This window comes from Otolemur garnettii, unplaced genomic scaffold, assembly GCF_000181295.1.
Source record: "Otolemur garnettii isolate 467f Iridium unplaced genomic scaffold, OtoGar3 scaffold00035, whole genome shotgun sequence".
Lineage (NCBI taxonomy): Eukaryota > Metazoa > Chordata > Mammalia > Primates > Galagidae > Otolemur > Otolemur garnettii.
Window position 1 is genome coordinate 13,891,340 of NW_003852430.1, and position 27,597 is coordinate 13,918,936.

General features: G+C 38.0%; 1 protein-coding gene across 1 annotated transcript in view; it reads left to right on the forward strand.

Annotated features, from left to right (window-relative positions):
• The first annotated feature begins 13,912 nt into the window (after positions 1 to 13,912).
• The window catches only part of FAM135A (family with sequence similarity 135 member A), an 89,875-nt gene continuing 76,190 nt past the window's right edge, over positions 13,913 to 27,597 (forward strand). Inside the window, exons 1-2 of the mRNA XM_023513150.1 lie at positions 13,913 to 14,210; positions 15,768 to 15,856. The gene's annotated coding sequence lies outside the window, so the exon portion shown is untranslated. The remainder of the gene's footprint in view (positions 14,211 to 15,767; positions 15,857 to 27,597) is intronic.

Below are 27,597 nucleotides of genomic sequence, written 5' to 3' on the forward strand. Positions count from 1 at the left end.
AAAAAAAAAAAAAAATGCCATGTGATACAATAAAAAACAACTCTGCAATTTACTTTCTCAGGTTTACAAACTGAAATGGCCTGAGGACACAGGAAGTGTCCTATGGTACAGTCCAAGGAAGGGGAGTCAAGAGATGAAAAACGGGATCAGAACGGAAGGTGAGTGACAAACTTCAGTTTGAGTCATCAGTGTAATTAATTAACTGATTAGAAACTTGAAACTCCTCTGTTCAATAGTAATATGTTGATTTTTATACACCATCCCTAGGATAAGGATTTGGGATTAAAAAATTAACAAGACACAGAACATAACTTTAAGAGATTCACATCTAGTGTTGGGAGACTATACTGAGTAAATGAGCTTGATGACAGGGGTGGGAAGGCTATTTTAAGACAGGGCAGAATGAAAGCCATTGACTGAGCCATGCCGAGTGGAGGGCAGTTGCAAGAAGAGTTTCAAGAAGAAATAATCTGAGTCTTGGAAGAGAGGATAGTGCTTGCAAAGGAGAGTAAAGGAGAGAAAGGCTGAAAACATTCAGGTCTGGAAATGTAGATTGGAATTTAGGGTCGTGGGTAACGGGGTTGGAGATGTTAGCAGGCAACAGGTTGTGAAGGTTTTTTCTTCTTCAGGTGTAACTCTTGTAAGTAGACCGAGTGTGGTGGCTCATGCCTGTAATCCTAGCACTCCGGGAGGCCAAGGAGGGTGGACTGCTTGACCTCATGAGTTCGAGACCAGCCTGAGCAAAAAGCAAGACCCCATCTCTACTAAAAATAGAAAGAACTGAGGTAAAATTTGGGCCTGAGGGGTGGAGGTTGCTGTGAGCTATGATGCCACAGCACTCTACTCAGGGCAATAACTTGACATTCTGTCTCAAAAAAATAATAATTCTTTTAAGCCCTCAAGCTGTTTTTGTACACACATACACATGCACGTACACACATACTACTACATAAAAGGGGAGTCCTACTTCTTATATATAACTACTCTTTGGTTGTTATGAGTATTCTATTTTTCTTTTTTTTTTTTTTTTGTACTTTAGAAATGCTCTTCTTGGCTCTGCGCCTGTGGCTCAAGTGGCTAAGGCACCAGCCACGTACACGCAAGGTGGTGGGTTTGAATCCAGTCCAGGCCCACCAAAAGACAATGACGGCTGCAACCAAAAAATAGCCGGGCGTTGTGGCGGGCGCCTGTGGTCCCAGCTACTTGGGAGGCCGAGGCAGGAGACCCGCTTGAGCCCAGGAGTTGGAGGTTGCTGTAAGCTGTGATTCCATGGCACTCTACCCAGGGGGACAGATTGAGGCTCTGTCTCAAAAAAAAAAAAAAGAAAAGAAAAGAAATGCTCTTTTTGGCTCCGTGCCTGTGGGTCAAGTGGCTAAGGCGCCAGCCACATACACCTGAGCTGGCGGGTTCAAATCCAGCCTGGGCCTGGCAAACAACAATGACAGCTGCAACCATGAAATAGCTGGGCGTTGTAGTGGGCGCCTGTAGTCCCAGCTACTTGGGAGGCAGAGGCAGGAGACTCTCTTGAGCCCAGGAGTTGGGGGTTGCTGTGAGCTGTAATGCCACAGCACTCTACCCAGGGTGACAGCTTGAGGCTCTGTCTCAAAAAAAAAAAAAAAAAAAAGAAAGAAAGAAAGAAAGAAAGAAATGCTCTTCTCTAGATTTTTACTTTAGAGACTTGGTCTTCTTATTTTGTCCAGGCTGGTCTGGAACTTCTGGGTTGAAGCAATCCTCCTGCCTCAGCCTCCCCAAGTGCTGGGATTATAGGATTATAGGCACAAACCACTGCATCTGCCCTCTCATCTAACTATCAACTTTGATTCCTGATGGGTAACAATTATAGTCCTTATCTCTGCAAAAGCTGCCTCAAGCTGTCTTAAATACTCCTAGTTCCATTAGCTTCCAGACCCTGCTACTCCTTCTGGCAGAATTACTATCATCACAGATGCTTTATAATCTTTTAAAGCTTTGCTAAGAAATGTGCATTTGACTCTAAATAGCCACCAAAGAATTTTAATCAGAGGTAGGATACTATAAAAAAATTGTATTTTAGAAAACTAGCTCATCAGTGGAGAGGATGGTTTGAAGGAAGATAAACTAGAACAGCAGTTCTCAACCTGTGGGTCGCAGCCCCTTTGGGGATCTTCTGCATGTCAGATATTTACATTACAATTCATAACCATAGCAAAATTACAGTTATGAAGTAACAATGAAAATAACTTTATGGTTGGGGGTCACCACAACATGAGGAACTGTATTAAATGGTCGCAGCATTAGGAAAGTTGAGAACCGCTGAACTAGAAGAGGACATTCAGCGCAAGCTGGAAAAAAATCAAGAAGGGTTTACCGTAGGCCTTATTATCATCGGTGAAATAAAAATCAGTTTTAGAGCATTGACTGTGTTCAAAGAACCTTGAACGCATCAGTCTAGGTAAGTTATGGATCTGTTTGTTATTTGTCTGATGGAGAGAGAGACAAGATGAGTTAAGTAATAATATCTTCATTATAATTTAAAAATCACCTAACATTAAATTTTATGCCTTCTACCTACATGTAAGAAAGGCAAACTATTCATTTATTTACAAAGGATTCATTAAAGTGATTTCAGACAAGACATAGTTTGATTACCTTATTATTGTACTGTGTCTAGCAAGACTAAAAATAATAAATTCACTTTTTTTTTTTTTTGAGACAGAGTCTTACCTTTGTGTCCCTGGGGTAGAGTGCTGTGGCATCACAGCTCACAGCAACCTCAAACTCCTGGGTTCAAGTGATCCTCTTGCTTCAGCCTCCTGAGCAGCTAGGACTACAGATGCCCACCACAACTGTTTCCACCCACATTGGCCTCCCAGAGTGCTAGGATTACAGGAATGAGCCACTGCGCCCAGCCTAAATTAACTCTTTAAGGATTAAGAAGAGTATGTAGGTTCTACCAGAATATTTTTCTCATAGGCCAAGTATTTTAAATTAAATTTTACCTTAATGCACATTCCTAATTCATTTCATTGAATACAATAAGGCATTTAAAAGCATAAAGTATATTTAATTGAAACTTGCTTTATCCAAGGTACTATAGCAGGTGGAAAGAAGAGCAAAGGACATTTTCTGCCTCAAAGGGGCTCTTATACTAATATATATCCCAGAAAAACTCATTGTAAGATGAACACATTCTTATGCCAGGAGAGTCCATATCACTATCCTACAAATACAAGTGCTGTAGACAAAATACTCAGATTCCAAACTGAGGGCTTGGAAATAATTGAGCAGACTAAGCAAGGTCCCAAATCTACCTTACTCATCCTCTCTTGCTTAATGAAATATTCTGAGAAAATATGAAAGGCACGTTGACAGAAATGAAAGGAATAAACTGAATAGCATGGAAAGGATTATCTTAAACAGGAGAGTCACAGGCTAAGGGAGCATTTGATATTAGCATCCTTTTCACAATACAGAAGAAGAAACTGAGGACTTGGTTGATTATGTGTCTTGCCTAGATGCACACGGTTAAGTGACTGACGGTACTAGAGTTTGAATCCACTTCCCCAGACTATCATGTTAATGCAATAATCCTTTCCTTTTACCAAATTGGCAGGTAGAAGAATAGACAACATGACACCGTCAATGTTTCCTGCAACAGGGAGAGCCTGTTAAGTAGGCTTCTCTACTTTATGAATATATCATTTTATTTTTACACATTACTGCCTATTTCATTTATACCAAGTCCAAGAACAAGGAAAACTCATCTCTGTGGATAGAAATGAGAAGGTGGTGCTTGTGGAGGGTGTGGGAGTGCTGCCGAGAAAGGAGCCAGGGCATTTCCTGGGATGAGCGACATGTTCTAGGGCTTATTTTCTGTGATGGTTACACAGATAGATTCAATCACCAGAATGCACTGAACTGAATACTTAAGACCTGGACAGTTTATTGGATGTAAATTATACCTTAATGAAAAAGAAAGATATAAAAAATACAAATATGGCTCTTAAGTGAAAAGTTATTAAATTCGCTTATAGTAACAGATGAAAATTGTACTGTTCTGAACTGAGATACCACTGCACTATACTGAGATATCACTTTTGGAAGTATCTTTGAAAGAAAGGAGAGTTTTTGAAAAAACATTTTTCAACCTTTAATTCCTTCCATTTTGCTACCCTATACTATGGTAAGGACCGTCTAAAGTAAAATTTCTCTAGGAAACTGGGAGATACTTTTATCTCAATGTTAAGAAACTAGAAATCTATGGCATCTAAGCTTTGTAGTAATGAATAGGAGAAGGGGAAAGTAATCTTAGGGAGGGGTAAGAAAGTGAACCAAAGTGCCCAAACTGCGCCGGGCACCTTGGCTCATGCCTGTAATCCTAGCACTCTGAGAGCCCAAGGCGGGTGGATTACCTGAGCTCAGGTGGTTGACACTAGCCTGAGCAACAGTGTGACCCTGCCCATCTCTACCAAAAATAGAAAAAGTAGCCAGTGTCATGTTAAGTGCCTGTAGTCCTCACCACTTGGGAGGCTGAGGCAAGAGGATCTCTTGAGCCTCAGAGTTTGAGATTGCTGTGAGCTATGATGCCACAGCACTCCACCCATAGCAACAGAGTGAGACTCTGTCTCAAAAATAAATAAATAAATAAATACCTATACACATACATAAAATAAAAAATTATAAAAATGTAGGAAACATTCCTAGTTCATGAACTATACCAAGAAAAAGGGGCTCAGTGCCTGTAGCTCAAGTGGCTAAGGCACCAGCCACATACACCTATGGTGGTGGGTTCGAATGCAGCTCAGGCCCGCTAAACAACAATGATGGCTGCAACCAAAAAAAAAAAAAAAAAAAAGCCAGGCATTGTGGCAGGCACCTGTGGTCCCAGCTACTTGGGAGGCTGAGGCAGGAGTTGGAGCTTGCTGTGAGCTGTGATGTCATGGCACTCTACCCAGGGGGACAGCTTGAGGTTCTGTCTCAAAGAAAAAAGAAAGAAAATAAAAAGGGCCATGGTCTGATTGTGCCACAAGATATAAATTATTGAGGAAAATCCTGGTACTGCCAAAGGTTCAGATATCCAGATACAAGATTTATACTTTGCTACATCCTGTTTTAGAAGGAAAATCTACAGTGTCTAAAGTGGAAAATACACTTAGTAGCCACACATAAGAAAAGTGAAATTGAAGACATAGCAGTAGACAATATTCAGAATGAAGCACAAAGAAAAAAATTTTTTAAAAATCACACAAAAAACCAAGAGCTTGAGTAAGTGATAGGACTACCACAAGCTATCTAATACATATGTAATTATTTTTCCTGAAGGAAAGGAGAGAAAGACAGAAATGTTTGAAGAAAGTGTGCCCAAAATATTTCAAAAGTTGAAGCAAACAGTAAGTCCATAGAATCATAAGCCAACAAACTTGAAGTACAAAAAAGTGAAGAAAATTATACCAGGGCACGTTATGGTCTGACTGCTTTTAAAAAGGGATGAAGAAAAGATCTTAAAAGCAGAAAGAGGAAAAAAGACATTACACAGATAGGAACAAAGATAAAAATAGCAGCATATTTCTTTTGGAGACCGAGTAATCAAGAAAACATTGGTGCAACATCTTTAAAACAAGGTGAAAAAAAAATCAACCCAGAATTCTATACTCTGTAAAAATATATTTCTAAAATCAAGGTGAAATAGGACATTTTAAGACATTCAGAAGCAGAGAGTATGCATCATCAGCACAGTTGCATTCCAAGAAATGTTAAAAATCAAGAGCAAAATTATACAAAGGAAAATCTAGATCAACACGAAGACAAGAAGAGTACTGGAAATGATCACTATGGCGGCAAACACAAAAGAATTTCCACGCATTTAAATTCCTTTTAAAAACACTTGACTATAGCAAGAATAATAACAGCACACGTACAAGTAAAATGGATGACAATAGCACATAGAGGTCAGGCGGGGAAAGCGGAAGAGGACTGCTGTAAGATGACACATAAACTGGTATAATACCACGTGGAAATAGCTTATAAGCCAAAAATACAACATAATAAACCTTTAAAGAGCCTTTGAAGTTCCCTTAAAAAAGCAATAGCTGATAACAAAATCATTAAAAATATTCACACAAAATAAGGCAGAAAAAAAAGAATAAAAGGGGAGGGAACAAAGGACAGATAGTACAAATAGATAACAACTGGCAAAATCATAGATTTCAAACCAATCACATCAATAAATGCCTTTAATGCAAATGGTCTAAACATCTCAACTAAAAGTCAGTTTGGATAAGAAAGCAAGACATAATCTAGGTGATACCTTCAAGAAACTCCCTTTATAGATAAAAAGCTGTATTTGTAAAGACACAAACGGTTAAAAGTAAAAATATAGATTATGTACCATGATGACGTGAGCCATGATAAAGTTGGAATGTTTGTGTCAATATGATACAAAGCAGGTTTCAGAATAAACAATTTCACAAGGGAAAATGAGGGCCATTTCAAGAGAGTAAAGCAACGAATTAATTGAGAAGACCTAGCTATCCTAAACATATATGCCCTCACTGGAAAGGCTTCAAAATATATGACGTAAACATACATAAATCTACAAGGAGAAATGCAAATCCACAATTATCAGAAATTGCGATGCCATATTCTCAATAAGTGATACAACAAATAGACAGAAAACCAGTAAGGATATAGGAGACTTGTATAATACTGTCAGTCAACTTAAAGTAGCAACATTTCTAGAATATCCTACCCAATAATAGTAGAATACACATTCTCTTCAAGTGTGCACAAAATATTTATAAAAACAGTCCATATTCTGGGCCATTTAAAAAGTATCAAATCAAAAAAATAATTAAAGTCATACAAAGTATGTCCTCTCACTGCAATAAAATTATAAATCAAGAAGAGTAACAGCCCTAACATATCCCAAAATACTGAGACACTAATTACTATACTTTCAAATATCCCACGAGTCAAAATGGAATGAAACAAAAAATTACAAGGTATTTTGAATAGAATTAAAACGAAAGTGGATACAGCTAAGGCAATATTTGTTTTTAAAAAAACATACTATTAGTCACTTACATTAGAAAAGAAGAAAGGTTTCAATTCAACAACCTCAGTCAAGAAACTAGGGTTTGGTGCCCATAGTTCAGTGGTTAGGGAGCCAGCCACATACACCGGGCAGGTTTGGACCACACCTGGGCCTGCTAAACAGCAATGACAACTACAACAAAAAAATAGCTGGGCATTGTAGCAGGTGCCTGTAGTCCCAGCTACTTGGGAGGCTGGGGCAAAAGTAGTGTTTAAGCCCAAGAGTTTGAGGTTACTGTGAGCTGTGACACCATGGCACTCTCCCGAGGACCACATAGTGAGACTCTGTCAAAAAAAAAGAAAAGAAACGAAACTAGAACAACAACAATGAAACCCAAAGCAAGTAGAAGAAAGGAAATTATAAAGATTACAGAGGAAATTAATGAAATAGAAAACAGAAGAATAAGCAAAAAAAAAAAAATCGATGAAAACAAAAGCCAATTCTTTATAAAGATTAATAAAATTGGCAAACCTCAAGCCAGACTGAATGGGAAAAAGGGAAGATACCAATTCAATGAGACCAAGAGTGAGAGCAGAGACATCACTAAAAGTTCTACACTTATTTATAAGGACAATAAGGAAATGTTTGGGCAAAACTTTTTATGCCAATACATTGGAGAATTTAATGAAATGGACAAGGATGAAAGATACAAACTGTCAAGGCTCATTCAAGAAAAACCACAAAAGACATAACCATAATTGCCTTCTATCTATTGAAGCAATTAAATTGGTACTGTTCTTGCCATATTAAATTTAGGATTATTTTTGATAATAAGCTGTATACTTTAGTTACTTCATGAATTTAGCACATATCAAAGATTTGAAACATCTTCTTAATATCAATGACCTCATAAATTTGTAGGTCTTTCTTTTCCAGTTTCTTAATCTGTAAGAGGGGTATCACAATAAGCTGCTTCACGGAGATGTTGTGAAATTGATCATTGCAAAGATCTTTCACCTTTCTGAATATTCCTGTCCCTAGCAGGAGTACTGAAAAATAATGATATATTAATGGATCAATAGAGTTTACAATAAAGTCATCCATAATTAGTGCTCAAATCCCTCTTCAAAAAAGATCTACAACTCTAAACTCCTATATCAATTTGCATACCTTCAAAGAGAAGGCAAAATTAACCTCATGTTTTTAAATCACTCCAGCAAAAATATTCTTCTTTACACCTCTTAGTTTTTGTACTGGGACCACTGATGGAAGCACAGTAGAAAGTGGAAAAAAATGCAATAAAAACATATTTCTAGATTCCATTTGTCATTGTGCTTTATATCCTTCATGGACAACTAAATTTCTTTATCCTTCAATTTCTTGTGAAATATGTTTCAATTGCTAAATTTATTATGGGTATAGAGAAAGAAATGTTTCTTTGTATTATGAAAAACATCAGTCTCACTATTTGTATTATACCTTCAATGGCTACTTACTCACTTTGTCCATTTCGTTAGCCAAAAAATGCAATTTAAAGTGATCTTGATAATAAGCAAATTGTTAGCTTTTGAGTGATTCTATTTGATTGTATTTGAAACTCCTTGAAGAGGAAATATATCTATGTGCTTGCTTTTGTTGGTTAAGGAAAAATACTCTTATTTTTAATTTATTTTTGCTGTTTCATCACTAAAAAAATTGTAAGAATTAGCTATTGATGGAGGATTTTATTAGATTTACCCATTAACATTGCTTTCTAATTTTTATGGTGGTTTAAAATGTTCTCATGTATACTATATTGTTGAGATCAAAATTTGTAGGTGAAGAAGTTACATGTACCCTTTGACCAACATTTCCCCATTTCACTTTTAGTTATAAGATAAATTTGGAGACTTAATATACATCATGGTGACCATAGTTAATAATAATGTATTGCATACTTGAAACTCACTAAGAGAATAAATCTTAGTCCCACCACACACACACACAGCACATACAAGATAACTGAGAGATAATTATCTCACACAAGATATGTGAGATAATTAGCTTAATTGTGGTAATTATTTTGGAGTGTACATGTGCATCAAAACATATTATATGTCTTAAATATATACAGTTTTTATTTGGCAATTATACCTCAATAAATCTAGGGAAAAAATTTTTATAGATGTTTTATGGGAAGTTTCTTTAGAGTTTAAAAATAGCTCTGAGAGACAATTGATATAAACTGTACCAATTTAATAGCTCTGAGATACAATTGATATAAACTGTACCGATTTAATAGCTCTGAGATACAATTGCTATAAACTGTACTGATTTAATAGCTCTGAGATACAATTGATATAAACTGTACCGATTTAATAGCTCTGAGATACAATTGATATAAACTGTACCGATTTAAGTTAGATACCTTACTGCCTGTAAAACCATCACAACGATCAAGATAACGAACAGAAACATGACCATGAGAAGGTTCCTTGTGCTCCTCTGCAGTCCTCACTTTCTCCCCCTTGTCAATTTCTTCATTTGTGGAGGGAGTTTATAATGCCTATCTGGTTGAAATTTTGTTATGAGAAGCAGAGATAATCTACATAAAGAATTAAAACTAGCACCCTGAAGATATAGGTTCAAAAGTAGTTATTATTACTATTGCTTGGATCAGAAAACTAGAAGATACTGTAGTAGGGTAGGTAATGCTTAGAGTTTTACTCAACTCCACCTTTTGGCTTTGTTTTTGCTGTAAAATGTAGATTTAAAATCGATGGATTTCCTTCATTTTCATTCACATTGTACCTTAAATCTTTTCCTCTAGTTTCAACAGAAGAGATGTTCTTCTCTTTGCTCAAGTCTGACATTCCCCCTGGTACTAGAAGAGCATTTTGAAATGGAGAAATATTTTGAAAGAAAACTCAAACAGGCCACGGGAATGGAATGGGAAACAAAGGGAAGGAAAGCATCCAGTGTGACTGTGAGGTTCTGGGCCTCATAAATGGAAGTGGGAGGGGCGTTGACAGAAACTGGAAGGTTGAGAGAGATGGATCTGTGTGTGGCGTGGAAAGGAGAGCAGGTGAGCCCGTTTTGGAATATGTTGAATACAAATGTTCAGCTGCATATCTAGGTGAAAGGGTGTGATATAGAAGCAGAAGATATGAGACTGCAGTCGGCTTAAATCCGGACTCCTGAATGTCTGGGTCATAAGAAAAGTGACATAGTTGTCCTAATGTATTTGCTATCATAGAGCAAATGATAATTACCATAAACATTACATTGGAAAAAAAAAACCTTCCACAGTAAGCTTCAGGCATATAAAGAAAAGGATAATTTGGAAATAATTTCATTGCTGTCACTTGATACTGTATAATTATACTTCAACAGAAATGAATTCAGTGGGAGGACAGTAGGAGAGAAGTCTTCTGAAATGATTCAGACACTCCGTCTTTGGGAAAACTAGGTAATCTAAATTGCAACCAAGTCGCTGTTTGCCCCTTTTCAAACCATGTAACAAATGAATCAATTATGCAGCATCTGGTGTTTTCTGTAACATAGTACCAAAAACTATAGGATGTGCATTATAAAAACTGTGTTCATTTTACAGAATCAAAACCTTTTTTCCTTTAATATATTCACTAGGATCATACTCAGAATAAACAATAGTCTTCCTTCCTTCCCTCACCATGTATCCCAGCCTTCAAGTTTCCCTTCTATAAGCAATCAATAGTATTAGTTTCTGAAAAAAAAAAAAATTAGAAGAAAACCTTTCTGAAAAAAACTTTTAACCAAAGGATTGCTATTAGAATACGAGGAAGAAAAACTCAGACTCAGTCATTGAGTTTTATTATCATGATTCAGTAGGTAAGATCATGGTTCTTCCAGAAAGGCCATGGCTATTAAGTCATGAAATAATATTACAACATTGTTATGAAGTAATACATTTGCCCTTCTGGCATGTAGCTGTTACTAACTCAGGAAGGAAGTCTGATAATGAAACTTCATTTGCTCAATCTCGTATTTGTTGTTAAAGTAATAGAATCTCTAAAAAAAACTTACCCTTGAGTCCTGTGAGGACTCATCCAAGTATCTGCGAATAATTAAATCTATACTTTGCCTGAAGAATGACTGACCCAGAAGGAGGGTTACGATTATACTTTATTAACACTTATAATACCTTACTTATTAAGGAATAATTCTTACCAAAAAGAATTCAGAATTCTCTGTATAAAATGGCAGAAAAATCACATTGTTGGGAAAAGTTGTGGAATAATTCTACATCTTTTAATTTAAATTTCCTAAGTTGATAGTGACTGTAGTTAACATTAAAGGAGTATTTTTAAAATCATAAAGTTCAGGAAGGAAAAACAAGATTTGCTTAGTGAATTAATGTCTAGTAACTGATAAATATGAAGCATCTTTCCACGAAGCTATTTGCAAATTTATAATATTTCTTCTACTGTCTCAATCTTTAGTTGAATCGGCATTGTGCAACTGTGAAAGAGAGAGATAATTTGATCTTCAGTTTAAGAGAATGCTCAAATTATGCCTAAGTTAAATCATTAAACCAATTAGAGAGTAGAAAGGATTCCAAATCTTTCTTTGAACACTTGCAACTTGGATTGAAAATGTGTGTAAGACTTAGCTTAATGTACTTTAAGTGTGAAAAGAAATGTTTATTAGTAGCATAGAAGGTGACCTAAAATTTGGGAAGATAAATAAGAAATAAATTTAGAAGCATAACATTTCTAGAGAAATTCTAAAACAATTAAATTCTATATAATCTGAATATCTTGTTATATGTGAAGGAAAACTGAGACCTCTAGAAGCTAAGAGACTCTCAAAATTACACAGTATACTGCAGGATCTAGAACTAGAACAGAGGTAATATGACAATGAGATCAACGTGGACTACATTCTCTAGTAGTCTCAATTTCAGGAGATGCCATAATTTTTCCAATTTTTTAAAAAGAGATCATTTTATATTCTATCGACGCATAATTTCCAGGAAGCCTTCCCTAAGTCCTTAAGGTTAAGTCCTCCTCTTCTGGGTTTCCAAACAACCTGCCCTAACCCAATTTTAACTGTTGAGTAAACCTTACTGTTTTTCACGAGCCAATCTTTCCTTACTAGATTGCAAACTCCCTGAGGGTTGAGTCTGATTCTTCATCATCACTGCACCGCTTAGTAATAGCACAGTGCTTGGCACACACACCCCCCAAATAATGAAAAAATTAGTTGAATTGATCTGACCTTTTTTTAAAGGCTCACCATGATCCTTGTCAACTTCCTTTAAGCTCACTTCTTCAAACAATGGCATAGAAGATCAGTTTCTTACTAGGTAGCTTTGTTCAAGCAATCCTTTCCCCTTCACTCCTCCACACCAACACCAGCACATATTCCACTTTATTAACTTTCTGGAGTCATTGTCTCCTGGAAGTCTTTCCTGACTCACTGCCCTCTCATCAATCTAAATTGGATTAATGTTTCTCCTCTGAGCTCCCACAGCTCCCTGTGCATATATCCTGCACTTCACAAGTCACATCACAGGATAATTATGCAAACGCTCCACCCAAGTTCTCTTTTATTCATGTTGCTGTCTTCCAAGATTAGCACACTGCCTCGCACATAGTAGATGACACAAAAAAATGTGTTTTTAATAAAAAGAACTTGGAAAAGGGAAAGAATCTTGGCACAGGGTGTATTTTAGGGTTGCACGGATATGGAAACTAAAGAAACTGGTTGTTCAGCATATTTTCCTAAGACATAGATATAACCAAGAGAATAGAAAAAGCTTTTCAATTTTGAGGTTATAGCTCAAATAGCAAAACAAGCAATAAAAGCCCTTTTGTAAAAGATGGCAAAATTGTAGTGTTATAGAAGGGACAGATTAGCAATCAAGAAAGCAAGCCATTCACACAAAAGCGAACAGAATGGTTACACAGCGTAACAGGACACCCAATCATACTAAAAAGTAAATACACAAACATTATTTAAACCACAGCGGTTTAAGTATATTCAAATTATCTCCCCTTCAAATGGCCGGGGCTGTAAGGCATCACCATTTAGTCCCAAATGAGTACACAAAGCTTTTTCCTATTTGTTATTGTGGTACAACATGCATAAAATTTACCGTTTTTACCATTTTTAAGTGTACAGTTCAGTGGCACTAAAATTCATTCACACTGTTGTGCAACCATCACCACTATTCATCCTCCTAATTCATTTTTAACGCAGGAACGCAATTTTCTTCCTTTGATGCATTACTAACACGCTGATTTTCATGCACCACGAAAGGTTCTGTTGGATTAGATTCAGAAACATACTGTAAATCAGTGAAGGACTCTTCTTCATGGGCTTCTATTAATGGAATTTAAGAGCTAAAGAATTTACTTCGTCAGTCCCCTCCCGCCCTTTTGGTCGTCATAAACCAAGAAGCAACCAGATCGGCACCCTCATTTCGCCAAAAACGCAACGACTGTGTCCGGAAAGGCAGCTCTCCCGCCTCAGCGCCGGTCTCCTGCAGCGGCCTTTCCCACTGCACAAACGGAGTAGCGCAAAAACCAGGATCTCTACCCAGGACTGCAAAGAAGAAATGAAGAGAGAAAAGAACCGACATTGTGAGAAAAACAGCCGAAGTCTCAGCACTCCCCCTTTCTACCCTTCCCTGGTTCCCTACTCCTCATCAGGCTCCAAGTTTATTCCCTCGCGCTTTTTATTGACGTAAACTTCCAGTTCTCGCGGGAACTTGGGAACGGGAGCTGAGTAAAGCGGACCAATCTCCTGAAATCTCAGTTGGCGCAGGAGCGGGAGCCGCGGCGGAGGCACCCCCCGAAGGGCGGGGCGCGAAGCTTGAAGGGGGCGTGGCCTAGCTCAGAGAGGGGAGGGAAGGGGAGGGAAGAGGCGGGAGGAGGAGGTGAGAGAGACGGGGGCGGGGCCGCGCGGCCGGGGACCTGTTGATCGCAGGTATCGCCGGCTGGTCCTGGCTCCCTCGGGACCGGGGCGACTGCGCATGCTCGCTGGCCGCGCTGGGCCAGTAGCCGAGCGGCGGTGACGAACCCGCTCTCCGCTTGCGGTGGTTGCGGTTGCTGCGATGGCGATGTGAGGGGGCCCGGGACGGGATGGTGCTGATCCGGGTAGGGCCGGATTCTTCCAGCTGGACAACGAGCTCCTCCGTCCGACTGTCGGGGAAAGAGGCCGAGTTGGGCGAGAGGTAAGCCCCTAACTGTCCCCTCCAGCTCCCTGGCTCCCGACACCCACGACCCCTCCCTCTGTTCCTTTTTCCCAGGGGCCAGGCAGGAAGCGGCCTCCTTGTCTTCGGGTCCCGCTCGCCCCCTGAGGCCCTTCACGGGACTGTTCGCGGTCGGCGTCCGGCCCCGGCCGGCTGAAGGTCGGTGCGGACGGCGGCGCAGGGCGCTCTCTGGGAGGCGAGGGGCCCAGGCGCGCCTCTAGCCCGGTGCTCCCTGCCGCCTGCGCCCCTGCCGCGCTGGCTCCTGAACCCCACGCCTCCGGTGTCCCAGCCTTCGCTCCCTTCGCCCCTGCTCCACCTTAGTCGCTGTCTTTGGTTTGCCTCCCTTCAGTGGTCCGGCTTTTTCATCCCGCGCCTCCCAACGCGCCTTTTCGCCCAGGTGGTCTCTCCGTTGGACCTTTTGCTTCCCTTGATTTCTTCCCTCTGGCTGCGCATCTCTAGCCCAGCTGTTCCCGGCCCCGAGCTCCTTACCCTCGCCGACCACGTTTCTCTCGCTGTTACCTCCGCAATTTCTATGTTGCTTTCTTTCCCTGTCATTTTCCTCCTTTTGGTAGTTCATTCTGGTTCTCTTTTGTTGGTTGCCGTTTGTAAGTTTTGCTCTGCCATCGCTTTGCACGAGTTCATTTTTACTCTCTACCTTACCTTGGAAACCCTCACTCCCTTAGCTCTCTTTCGGTAGGGACCCTATTTCGTAGCTTTCTAATGGCCCCCACTCCTCCCGTCCTTTTCCATACTAGTCTCTGTTCTAGTTTCTATTCTTGGTTTTTTGTTTTTTTCTCTTTATCAAAGTCTTTTTTTTTTTCCTGTTTCTGCAGGTCGAGCCTCTTTAGTTCATTTGCTTTACTTTTTATTAAATCTCTGAAGAGTTCTAGCATACCCTTCTTTAATAGTTTATTTTGCTTTATACCTAAGCTAAACTATCCACTCAATATACTTATGTTCAACTTCCAAATTCTTTATCTTCTTTCTTGACCAGTTGGAAACATCTTCAAATGAGTGACACTAGTAATAAGCAGCATCTTGAATACAGACTTCAAAAACCATGGACAGTTAAGATTTGTTAAGGGTTAATCTACAAACATATGCTTAAGTTTTAAAACCTTCTTATTCTCCAGTAAATGTAGTTCTCCAAGAACTAATGTTAAATGAATGGCATTTTAACAATTTATTTTATAAAATTTATTAATTTGACATTTTACTCGTTTGTTATTGCAGTTGGTTGCATCATTTCCCTGAGAGTCCCTGTTCTCTTCAATAAATGCATACAAATTCTGCTAATTTAAGAATACAATTAGTGTGCATACTGGAGGAGAGATATGTGAGACTAGAAGTATTAAATTTTTGAATTGGACAAAAAACATTCTATGTTTTAAAGTTTTCCTCTCCCCCCCCCCCGTACTTCAATGTGATCAAGATTTGTCTTAAATAATACTTCTTTTTCTATAAATAAGGATGAAGTATCTTACTTTGAAGGCATCTGTTGAAGCAATTACTTTTCAGTAAGGTTTGCATTTATTCTAGGATTGAAGATCAACTGGATTATGTATTTCATTCTGGAATCTCGAAGCAGCCTACAAAGAGTAAATTCTTGCTTATATCGTCTGTGTCAGGTAGGAATTAAGTTTTTCTATTTTTGTTTTAAGAAGGGAAATACTGCAACAAAAAAAGTCTGGTTTCTTATTCGAAGTGATTTAGAGGGTAAAAGTTGTAGGCTTTGAAGTCACTAAACCATACTGCTTTTAGACAAATCAGCAATCTGGTGTGGTAAGAGGTGAAGTTATCTTTCAAGATTTTTTTAAAAATGATTTTTCAAATGCAAACAGAGATAACTGCTACTTCTGAAAAAAGCTTGCCCTTTCTTCCTTCCTTAAAAAACAGATCTTTTTATGTTTAAGTAAATATTCTTTAAAAAAAGTGAATGCCTACAAATTCTTCTTGATACCTTTAGTGAATTAATTCCTGTGCTATTTTTTTTTTGCCAAGGATTCATGGTAACAGCAGACACAGGACTGACTAGAAGTCAGAAGATGTGAACTCTTGAGATGACTCATAATCTCAGTATGTAGATCCCATTTAACCTCTAATAGCTCAGTGTCTCCACCTGTAAAATGTGGATAATAAAAGGTGGTCACCCAGTCATCTCTCAATAGCAAAGTAATCCCTAGTCATTTAAATAGGCTTAGGGCCACCACAGATAAAAAAACTGCTATAAAATACTTAATTTTTATCTCTTTAATTTTAGACTATACAGTAAGAGTAAATTGACTACTTAAATCCCAGATCAAACTGGGACTTAGATCCTTTTTTTTTTTTTAAATTTCAGATGTATGTGAAAAGTCTAGTAGAATGCTAGTGAACTATGGCCTAGCCTAGATTAATGTTCCTATACAGTGAAACAGCACTACAGCATGGAATATGTAAGACATGGAATATGGAATATGTAAGACTTCCTTTGCTGAAAGCAGGTGTTGGAGTTCTATATTTGGGTACCTCTCTAATTTTCTTCTGTCTTCTGTTTTTACTTTGTTTACTGTAAATACAGATACATCAAAGTGGGAAGTTGTTTAGGAGATGGAAAAGGCAAAGATTTCCTTTACTTTGATTCTAGGTATTGAAAAACTGCTTAAAATGAAGTTTTTTGATACATACATATACATGTTTAAATGGATGGAGATGAGGGCATATAGATTTAAAGTGAGTAGTATTTTTGTCAGTGAGTTCTTTGTGTGGAAGGTTTATAAATGAATAGGAATAAAAACCTGAGTGATGTTACAGGAGAAAGCCTTCTTAATGGACTCAGTGATTTTTCAGAAAAGTTACAAATCACAAGTTATTGGGCAGGTGTAGGTTTCTCAGAAGGAATAGAGTACAGCAACTCCTAAGTGGGCTTCACCATTTTATTTTTAATAAATACATACTTGGCTATAAATGATGTGCTAAATTTAAAATAAAAATTACTCTCCTTTTTCTTAGCAGAAATACAAAGATATCAAGCATGTTAAATGACAACCCTTTATTTGGGAGTTTTTATTTTCATGAAATAAACTTTATGAACTATATCTCAACTGAGAAACCATTCTGAGAAGAGTATAGTATCTTTTCTTTTATAATATTAAGTCTCTGTCAGATAACCAGAATATCACTAGAACACGTTTCTAAATTATAATATAATGTACAAGTCTGGAACATTTCCTTTAAGCATTGTGAAATGTCCTTTTGCTATATAGTTTTTCATTTAATCTGAAATAGGATATTTCCTTACTGAAATCCCCTTGAAGTTGCCTTACAAGACACAACTGGTTCATTCATGATTGTTTCTAGATCAGTGGTAACTGTGACACCTGCTCTTTGGTGTACTCAAATTGTCAGTAAGTCACAGGCTTACATTGGAAATACTGCTATCTGTAAATGTCTAAGCAGCAAGGTCAGAGCTTATGGCAGTCACAATTTAAGACCTTGGAAGCCTGTATATACCCTTTACCATCACTTTTGTCTTTTAGGAATTGAGAACCCCAGATTTTTAGAACTCCCTCATCCTTACTTTAAGACTGAAAATTAGTTTTATTTGTCAGGCAGATAAGGTTAGGATGTAGGCTTGTCACCAGCCCCTTTTGTAAAATCAATGTGATGTAATCATTTTGTCAAACTATAATAATAGTGTAAGATGAAAATGCTTTATTATAAAGGGCCAAATTTTGGTGGTTGAGTTTTAAAGCAGTCCTCTAGGCAGTAGGGAGCCTGAGAAATGTCAATAAAGAGTAAAATCAGTAGAAAACTCTTTACATGAGTAGTCGAAATATTCACTGGTGTTTTTCCTGGTTATCCCCAACATCTTAAGAATATCTTAATTAGAAGCTACTCCATCTTCCTTTAAATGGAAGTATTTTCAAGCCGTGCAATTGAAACTTAGAAAAACAGCCTATTTCGTTGAGTTGAATTATTTTGAGTAGACATTTCCTCAAATAAAATCATCTTTAAAAATTGATAAAAAAAATTACAATGTGAGCTATTCATTGACCAAGTCCATGCTTAGTGCTTTGTATATATACTTTTTCAAGCCTTACCTTTGAGCTAGGAATTAGAAATACTGTTTTTATTTGATGAGGTTTAGGGAATCTGAGTTAGAATCTAGATCTGTCTAATGTAAAAAAATTACTGGTAGACTAAAAAAAGCATGGGATATCAAGAAAACATGTTTCTTAGTATATTTTTCAGAAAGATTATTGTAATTTTTTTTATTCTGGTTCTGGAGCTTTGTTTTATGTTGATATAGTGAGAAAGAAGAAACATTTTGAAAAGTGTTGGGAAGATCCCAGAACTAGGAAGTAGATGATGACTGCATTTTTTTTCTCAATTTCTGTTCCTGTTAGAAAGAGTAACTAGTTTTTGTTTAGCTGTTCTCAAATTGTTAAGTATATATAATAACATGATACATTCAAAGGCATTCTGTGTTAGTTCTTGACAGGTTTGTTTTATAGCATAGATAGGTTCCTTAAAAGTTTGTAATATCAGAGGTAGCTTCATAAAGTGTCACATAATGAGCAATAAAAGTTTTCTTTGTTCTTTATTTTTTACTTTGGTTTCTTTACTCATGCTCTTAGTGAACCATAGAAATACTTTCAGAGATTCTTTCTGTTATGTTTAAAAATTACTTTTGCTATGAATTTTTAATTAATAGTTATCCAAAATTAACAGTTCTTTTTTTGTGAACACTTACTTAATGTCAATGTCAGCTATAAGATTAGTAATACATCTCCCTTTTGCTAGACAACTGTTTAAACACAAATTTTAAAGAAATTGGAAGAGAACAATTTTTAAAACTTTATAGGTGTGCAGTGTGAGAAATTTGAGAATTTCATAATTAGGAAATAGGATTAATTACATGAGAATTTGAATGTAATTCATTTATTATGAAGTATAATATTTTCATTAATGTTGGAGTCAGATTTCAGTTTTTCTTTTGGAAGGGGCACATTTATCTCATAGCTTGATGATCACTGAATGTGTTTCCTATAGCAGTGCTCAGGTTTGGACTTTAAAATTAGGCAGGTGCAAATATAGGCCATGGGAGTTTGACACATTTCAGGTTTTTGTTCTGTTCCATTATTTCCTTACTTTGGGACCTGGGACAAGTTATGTAACTTTCTGCTCCTTAGTTTCTTCACCTGTAAAATGGAGTAATAATAGTTCCTTGAGATTTTTATGATAATTACATTAAAGACCATTATTAAAACTACTGGTGCTACAGGAGGTATGCCAAAGCATTTTGAGCATCTATATTTGGTTTTTATTCTATATTGTTATTTGGTATTATCAATAGGAATGTATAGCTTTTTAAAATATAACTTATTTATTAAGCTATTCTTGCTATACTTTGGAAGACTCTCTTCCCCAAAGGAAAAAAATTAGTAATCTGTTTTTTCTTAAGTATTTCTATAATTAATGCAATATGGCATAGACTAGTCCTCAAGAGTTCATTTTGATGAGTGAGGAGTGGTGGCAGAAGTTTCTAGATAAGTGATTTTACTTATTTCATGTGTCCTTTTTATTGTAATGATTCTAATAAGCTCAGCTTTGCTATGAACCACTTTTTAAAATGAGAGCTGTTACTGATGCAAGGTGTAATGTACATGTGAGTGATTGTAAGGCAAAAGGATTTTATAGTGATCTGAGTGGGGTGATCTTCAGAGTCAGGCAAGTGACAGGTGGGTTGGCCAGTTTAGACAGGTTTTAATCCTGTGATTGAACATGTTTCGCCCCTGCAGGAGGGAACTTACAAAGATGGGCAGGGTGTCAGGGGCTCAGCTAACCAAGAAGGGAACTGAATATACATCAGGAAAGAAGACCATACCATGTATGTTCACACTGAACCAGCCAGCGCAGACGTAACCAACTCAGGTGACCAGAGTTTATACTGGGTAGCTGCAGATTGTTTTCAGTTGATTGCTGTATGGTCTGACTTGGTCAGGATTAGCTGAAAAACTATAAAGGCCAGAGCTATGTGGGTTGGAGCTCTGCTGTACCATAGGTGAGTGGGACTTAGGAAAGGTAGCACCTGAGTATACATTCCACCAAGAAACCCATCTTCCTACCCTCCTTAGTCTGGTACAGAACCTGACTATTACAGGAATCCTTTGTTATTCACAGGGTGCCCCTACTTGGGTTTCCTCCTTATTCTTTTAGAGAAGTTCTCCCAAAAAGAAAAATTAGACTATCTAGTATTAAATGTATTAAGTTAACCTCCTGGTTCTAGAAAATTTCTCTATACTCATCATATTCCTATTTAACATACTCAAATTTAATTATACATTTTAGATGTTCTCCCCTTTTTTGGTCCTGTATCCAAATTGTCAGTTTCAGTTCCCACAGATGTGCAGTAGTGTGAGCCCTTTATCTAATCGTGTGTGAAGCTGCTGTTCCTTCATTTGTTGTCACTTCTCATGTCTTTCTTACTGTGAGTCTCTCACCACATTAAAGATGTGTTTAAAGTGTGTATATTTTATATACAATGTGGCCTCTAAATGAAAATTTATTACATTAGTGTTCAGCTAAAGAGACTGAATTTTTTCCTACAGCTGGAGGAAAAAGTGATTGTGTTGTATTTAATGACTGTGATGTATCAGTTGCTAACATGGGGACTTGGTAAGGGATTTTTAAGGCAATTTTTGGGCAATTTTTGCCTTATGCAGTGTCTTTTTAAGCATCATTATTTGGACTATCCTTTTTATGAGCTCTGAGCTCATTTGCCCCATAGTTACTGACTTGGGAGTAGAATTCAGGAACTGGAGTTGTTGCTTCCAGTTGGTGGAAGTGTCCTCTTAATTCCTTAGGTTGACAAGCAGAGTGCCCGTTCAACTCCATTACTCTGTCTTAGGAGAAAGAACGTGCTCAGGGCAAATGTGCATTCATAATTGAAGAGTCAAGGCTAGTTCTTGATTTCTGTGGGAGAATCTGATTGTCTCTTGTGGTCTCCAGCTCATCTTGAGGGGACACCGAGCTGGGCCTCTTAGTTTCTGATGTTTCCACATCCTCTTCTTGCTTCTGCAGCACTCATGAATTCTGACTGCATTGAAGGTGGTTAGCTCTTGGTTTAGGGTCAGTGTGAAGAGTGCAGGAGCAGCTCATTTTTCCAGATATCCATGCCTGAACCTTCCTCTGTGGATATTTGATGTCTCTTAATTGATCTGATACCTGTAGTTTTGGAAGGTATGCATGGTGTTATGTACTGAGCACTATTTCTGAAGTGCTCTACACGTTTACTAAAGGGATAGCTTAGTGTGCCTAGACTATGCTGTCCAATAGAAATATGGAAGCCATGTAATTTAAAATATTCTAGTAGCCACATTTAAAAAAGTAAAAATAAAGAAGTAAAATTAATTTTAATAATGTAACCCAATATGTAAAAAATATATTTTTATATTGATCTATTTCATTTAATATTGATCTATTTCAAGATGTGATCAATAGAAAACAACAAGATATTTACATTCTTTTCCATACTAAGTCCTTATTGACAGAAAAGAAGCCATACCCTGTACCACACCTTTAAAGAAGCCTTGAGCAAGTGGACTCATGGTATTGGGGTTATAGTTTGGTTTTATACATTTCAGGGAGACAGGAATTACAGGTGAGGTCATGAATTAATATGTGGAAAACATACATTGGTTTGGTCCAGAAAGGTGGGACATCTGGAGGCGGGAGCTTATAGGTTAGATAGGTGTGTTTCAAGATTCTTTAGCTAACAAATGGCTGAAAGAGTTAGTCTGTGTCTAAAAGACCAGGAGTCAGTGAAAAGGAATGCTTAAGATAAAGGGTCTGTTAACTAGAGACAAAGTACTGGTACTTGACAGACTAATAAGTGGTTTGTTATGTATATTGAGGACCTGCAGGTAGGTCTTGCATAGCCTTAGGCCTGTTAGGGAGTCACAGAGGAGGTCTTCAAGTATTGGGGAGGCATGTCACTTAGTCACTGAGTGGGGAGAGCCTTAAGATACATTTGAGCTCATATCTTTAAAATTATTGTATACTTCTACAGCACATGTCAATTTCCACTACTTTCTTTTTTGTACTTTACAGTTTTAATGATAAAGTAAAATGTCCTGTCAAAACAACAAAGTTGACTCTGCGCCTGTGGCTAAAGTGGCTAAGGCGCCAGCTACATACACCTAAGGTGGCAGGTTCGAATCCAGCCCTCCCACCAAAACAATGACGGCTGCAACCAAAAAATAGCCGGGTGTTGTGGCAGGCACCTGTGGTCCCAGCTACTTAGCTACTTGGGAGGCTGAGGCAGGAGACTTGCTTAAGCCCAGGAGTTTGGAGGTTGCTGTGAGCTGTGATATCATGGCACTCTACCCAGGGGGATAGCTTGAGGTTCTGTCTCAAAAAACAAACAAACCAAAAAAACAAAGTTATATTTAATGAGGAAGTACTTTACACTGCTTCAGTGTTTGGATTTAAACTTATATTAATTCAGAATGAAATAAAATTAAAAGTTCAGGTTCTCAGTCACACTAGTCCCATTTCACTTGTTCAGTAGCCATAGTTGTTAGTGGCCCTCGTGTTGGACAGAGCAGCGCTAAAAGACCAAGAATATCTTTCAGATTATTTCTCTGAGAGGAAGGCAACTTTTCCTCAGTATGACAAGGTAGCTGTCAGATTGTTCACAGTATCAGGTTTGATTGGCAGAGAAGTCCCTTCTTGTCTCTCAGGACATTTCAGCAGGTTTCTCATTTAGTACTGGAGTCATTTCCTGTTTGGGGTTCCCCTCTGGCTTCTTTGGGTTGGAGTTTGTACTTGACTCAGCTCAGTTCTCTTAGTGACCAAGGATAGGGCTTAGGAAGGATCCCTAATTGTATAGACCTCCAGATGACTTCAGTTTTATGCCACTTAGCCAAATCCAAGAGAATGGAGTGAGTAATTCAGTCTCAGGTGAGTCATTTGATTCCTGTAGCTTCAAAATTTTAGGTTAGAGCAACAGGTTCTGAGCCAGCCATCATACTGTACAGGAAGGCCATGGAATTTTCAGGTTTTGATGGGTGCAGAGAGTTCCTGGCAGTGAAGTCTCCCATGCTTCATCTGGGTAAAAGGAAAGAAGCCCTTTCTGCAATTTCTGTAGTTCTTGAAAGAGGACAGACCAGGGTTTTCCTGCTCATGCGTGGCATAATAATCTGTGTAAGTCAGAGACTTTTTTGCACTGTTGAGCACACTGAATGAATGTGCTGTGTTGTTATATTTGGTTTGAAGTACACATGTTTTGTTTTGGACTTTTAACTATTGGTGACATCTAATATTGAGATTTCACCTTTAGAAAAAAAATACTTTCAACTTCCTTTCAAAATTTAGAAGCCTCTAGCCTTGTTAGGCAGCAAGCTGAGAAAAGAGGAGAATAGTTTGAGAAGACGATCAGACAGAGATCCTTTTTGGTTCGAGATTCCTCTGTATTTTTCTTCCCTTTCTTCTTTTTACCTGCTTTCCTTTCCCATTAGTTCCTTCTTTGAACTTTTTCTACCAATACATAGAAATAGTTTTTTCTTTTCTTTTTTTTTTTTTTTTTGGAGGGGTAAGGGAGATAAACGGTTTTATCAGCAATACTGTGTATTTATTTGTACATGTATTTTTCTATTTAGGAGATAACACAAAGGGAGGGATTAAAGGAAAATGAGATAACAGCAGTAGAACAAAAAGCACAGCAGGGTACAAGAGTTAAGGGTGGAAGAAACTTCATCGGTAGGCCTTGAACTTTTACTGCTGAAGGAATTTTATCACCAAAGTTTATTCATACATGTCCTTTTTCAGTGTATTACTGTAATAACTCCTTTCTCCAAGTTTAAATAGATAAACAATAGTTCATATTTGAGATATTTAATAGGAATTTTTTAAATATTAGTTGTGTACCTACTTTGTATTAGGTAATGGGAATACAGCAGAGAACAAAGCAGTCAGAATATTCTGCCTGCAGGGAACTTAGATTTTAGTGAAGCAGAAATAATAAAGACTAATAAATAAAATCTTAGTATGTTAGGTAGAGATAAGTGCTGAGGAAAGAGAGGAGGAAAGAGACAGAGTGTGCCAGGAGCAGAGAGGTAACTATTTCATATCTGTGGCCAGGAAGGGCCTGATTGAGAACTTGACATTTTGAGTCAAGACTCAAAGTTGGTGAAGGAGTCCTGTGCATATCTGGAGAAGAAGGATGTTTCAGAGTGCAGAGACCCTGAGGCAGGAATATATTTTTTGTGTTTGAAGAATAAAAAGGAAATAAGTGTGATTGAAGTGGGCAGAGGTATAGGAGATGAAGTCAGAGAAGTTATGGAAGATCTATATTATGTAATGTCATTTATAGGCCGTATTAAGACAATTTTACTGAATAAGATGGGAAGCCACTGAGGGTTTGAAACACAGAAGAAAGAGGCTGCCTTTTTTTGAAAATAGCCTGAAGAAAGGGGATATGTTAATTAGGGTATAGATTAAGTATAGTTGCTGTAACAGATTCTCTACAGTCCAGGGAAGTAAGATGTTCAGGAATCCAGAATCCTTCTATCTTTTGGCTTTACCATTCATTCTTCAGGGCTTCATCCTAATCTGTGTCACTAGGTCACCATCTAAAGGTATGCCAGCCTATAAGGAAGGGAGGCAGACGAAATTCAGAGAAAAGAATTTCCTTTTAAAGACAGTACCTGTCTCACTTCCGTTTACATTCCATGGGTAGGATCACAGGCATTAAATAGTTGGGAAATTTGGTTTCAGATGGGGCAACCTTTTGGCTACGAAGAAAAGTATATAAAGGACAAAGTCTACCACAGTCTGCCACTTTGGCCACCTAAGTATCCATGTGCATCTTTCCACCTACCTATGGAAAACATTCCCACCTCTCTTTCTCAAGGGAGACAAACCAAGGTGCGGTCCACTTGTTCCATTAATCCAAGTTCATGGGGAGGTGCAGTGCTTTCTGTCAGATCTGTAAGTTCAGTGACCTATAAACAAAATATAGTTATCTTCTCCATCCCTCCCACACATACCCAACATATTGTGGCGGATCATAAACAGGGAAATAGTCATAAAATCCTGTTGCAGCCCCTAAACCCCTGTCCCTGTCACTGCATGAAGGAAACAGGTGTGTCAGGGATAGCAGTACAAGCTTGCAAGAGGTGGGCTAACCCTAAGTGCAGGGTAGCCCTGGGCAGCCTCTGCAGTAGCTATTTATTGAGACAGTACATGATAGTTGAGGGGAGTATTAGACAATGACTGTGTGCTTAAGGATTGCTGGGGGCTCAGGCTCTCTCCCTGCCTAACACTTGGGGATGACTTGCCAGAAGGTCTGTCCCTGAGCTGCAAATATCTCGCTCAGAGGCTGTCTGGCTCTCAGTGTCCTCTACATCCTCCCATTTGGGAAAACAAACATTGAGAAACATTCTGGCTGAGAACAGAGCTGGGCAGGAAAGATGAAGGTCTCCTGCCTTGCAGTGGAGTAGTACCTTCAGTTCTGCTTTCTGGTGAGAATGCCTACATTCCTTGTCTTGTGAGCCCTGTCTTTGTCGTATGGGTGTTTCTTCCTTACTTTAACCTCCATGGCCACACTGAAGTTGTTGAAAGTTTGACCATTTTGGAGGGTGTGTGGTTCTCATAGTCTGCTTCCTGTTACTGCAAGTTTGCCAGCTTGCAAGTTACATGGTCACAGGCTTTGCAGGTTAGCTTATAATTTCTTTGACAAATACAATTCTGTTGAAAACATAATGGGATTCTTGTTTGTCTCCATTCAGTTTGGTGTGCCAGTAATTACACCAAAGTTCATTTCTATACGTAGTTCACAGGGCTGCTTTATTTATTTTTCTATGTGTAACAAGCAGCACATCCACGTTTCTTACTTTAATGAACACTGTCCTGAGACTAACAATAGGAATTGATGGGATGACAGCACCCTTAATCTAATCCTAACCATTGAGAGCTGGATCCCTTCGTTTTTGTTAAGAATTAAAAGAATTCCTTTGAAAAGGGTGTTAATCCTGATGTTAACCTTCCTTAAAGATTTGTAAAACTTGTAATTGTAATTTCTGTCTCACTGTGTGCCCAGGCTGGAGTGGAGTGGACCAGTCATAGCTCACTGCATCCTCGAATGCCTGGGCTCAGGCCAACCTCTGCCTCAGTTGGGACTACAGGCACATACCTTCATACTTTGCTAATTTTTTTATATTTTATAGAAATGGGGTCTTGCTATGTTGCTGGACTTTACTTGAACTGCTGGCCTTAAGTAGTCTTCTCACCTTGGCCTCTCAAAGTGCTGGGATTGCAGGTGTGAGCCACTGCACCTGGTTTCTGCTTTATTTCCTTCTATCATTGCTTATAAACTCAACAGTTCTTGCCTGAGTAAACACAGTAAAGAACCACTGGCACATGATGATGTGGCACTTTTCATCTACTTTTCCTGGAGTGTGGGCTTTTTATGGGTATTTAGTTTTTCAGGTTATATTATAGGTAGCAGTTTTATAATTTGTTTTTTCCCACGTAACAGGGAACATTCGTATTCTGTTAGTATGTTTTTCTATATACTTTTTGTTACAGTAATGCCCTGATTCTGGTACCAATTTATGTATGTGTTAAGGAAAAGGTCAAAATGCTATAATAGGGGTTCAAAAATAAAATGTCTTAAGTGAGAAAAAAAATTATTTTTTATATAACAAGCCTACTGATTTAGATAGTCAGATGCTATGTTCCATTCAGGATGTGTGGATAGATGTAGGGAGAACAACTACCAAAATCCTGGATTTGGACTCAAATCCCAGCCCATATTTTAACCATTATGCTATGCTTATGTGTATTCAGTATATCTCTTCTTGGTGATTAATTCGTTCTTTGAGGCCAGAAATACAGCTATCCTTGTACCTGTTGCAAGTAGGTATTTAATGAATGTTTGAATGGGTGAAGGCCCGCTGAGCATGGGTAGGCCGAGGAACCCAGCCAAACTTGACTCTGAGTCAGAACTTGATCTAAACCTTGAACAAAGTAATAGGTACAGGAGAAGCTATCTTAGATATTATGTCCATGAAATAGGGATGTCTTCTGTAAAGATAGCATTATTTTTATCTTCTTGGAAATAATTGATATAAAATCTTTTGATATGATTCCTAAAGTTTAAAATAGCAGCTATAAAAGTTGGTAAATCTACATCTTTTTGATGGAGAGAAGAAAAAATTTTGTTGAATAGTGAACATGGTCTTCATTCCAACATTTTTATTTATTTATTTATTTATTTATTTATTTATTTATTTTTTGAGACGGAGCCTCAAGCTATCCCCCTGGGTAGAGTGCCATGGCATCACGCTCACAGCAACCTCCAACTCCTGGGCTCAAGCGAGTC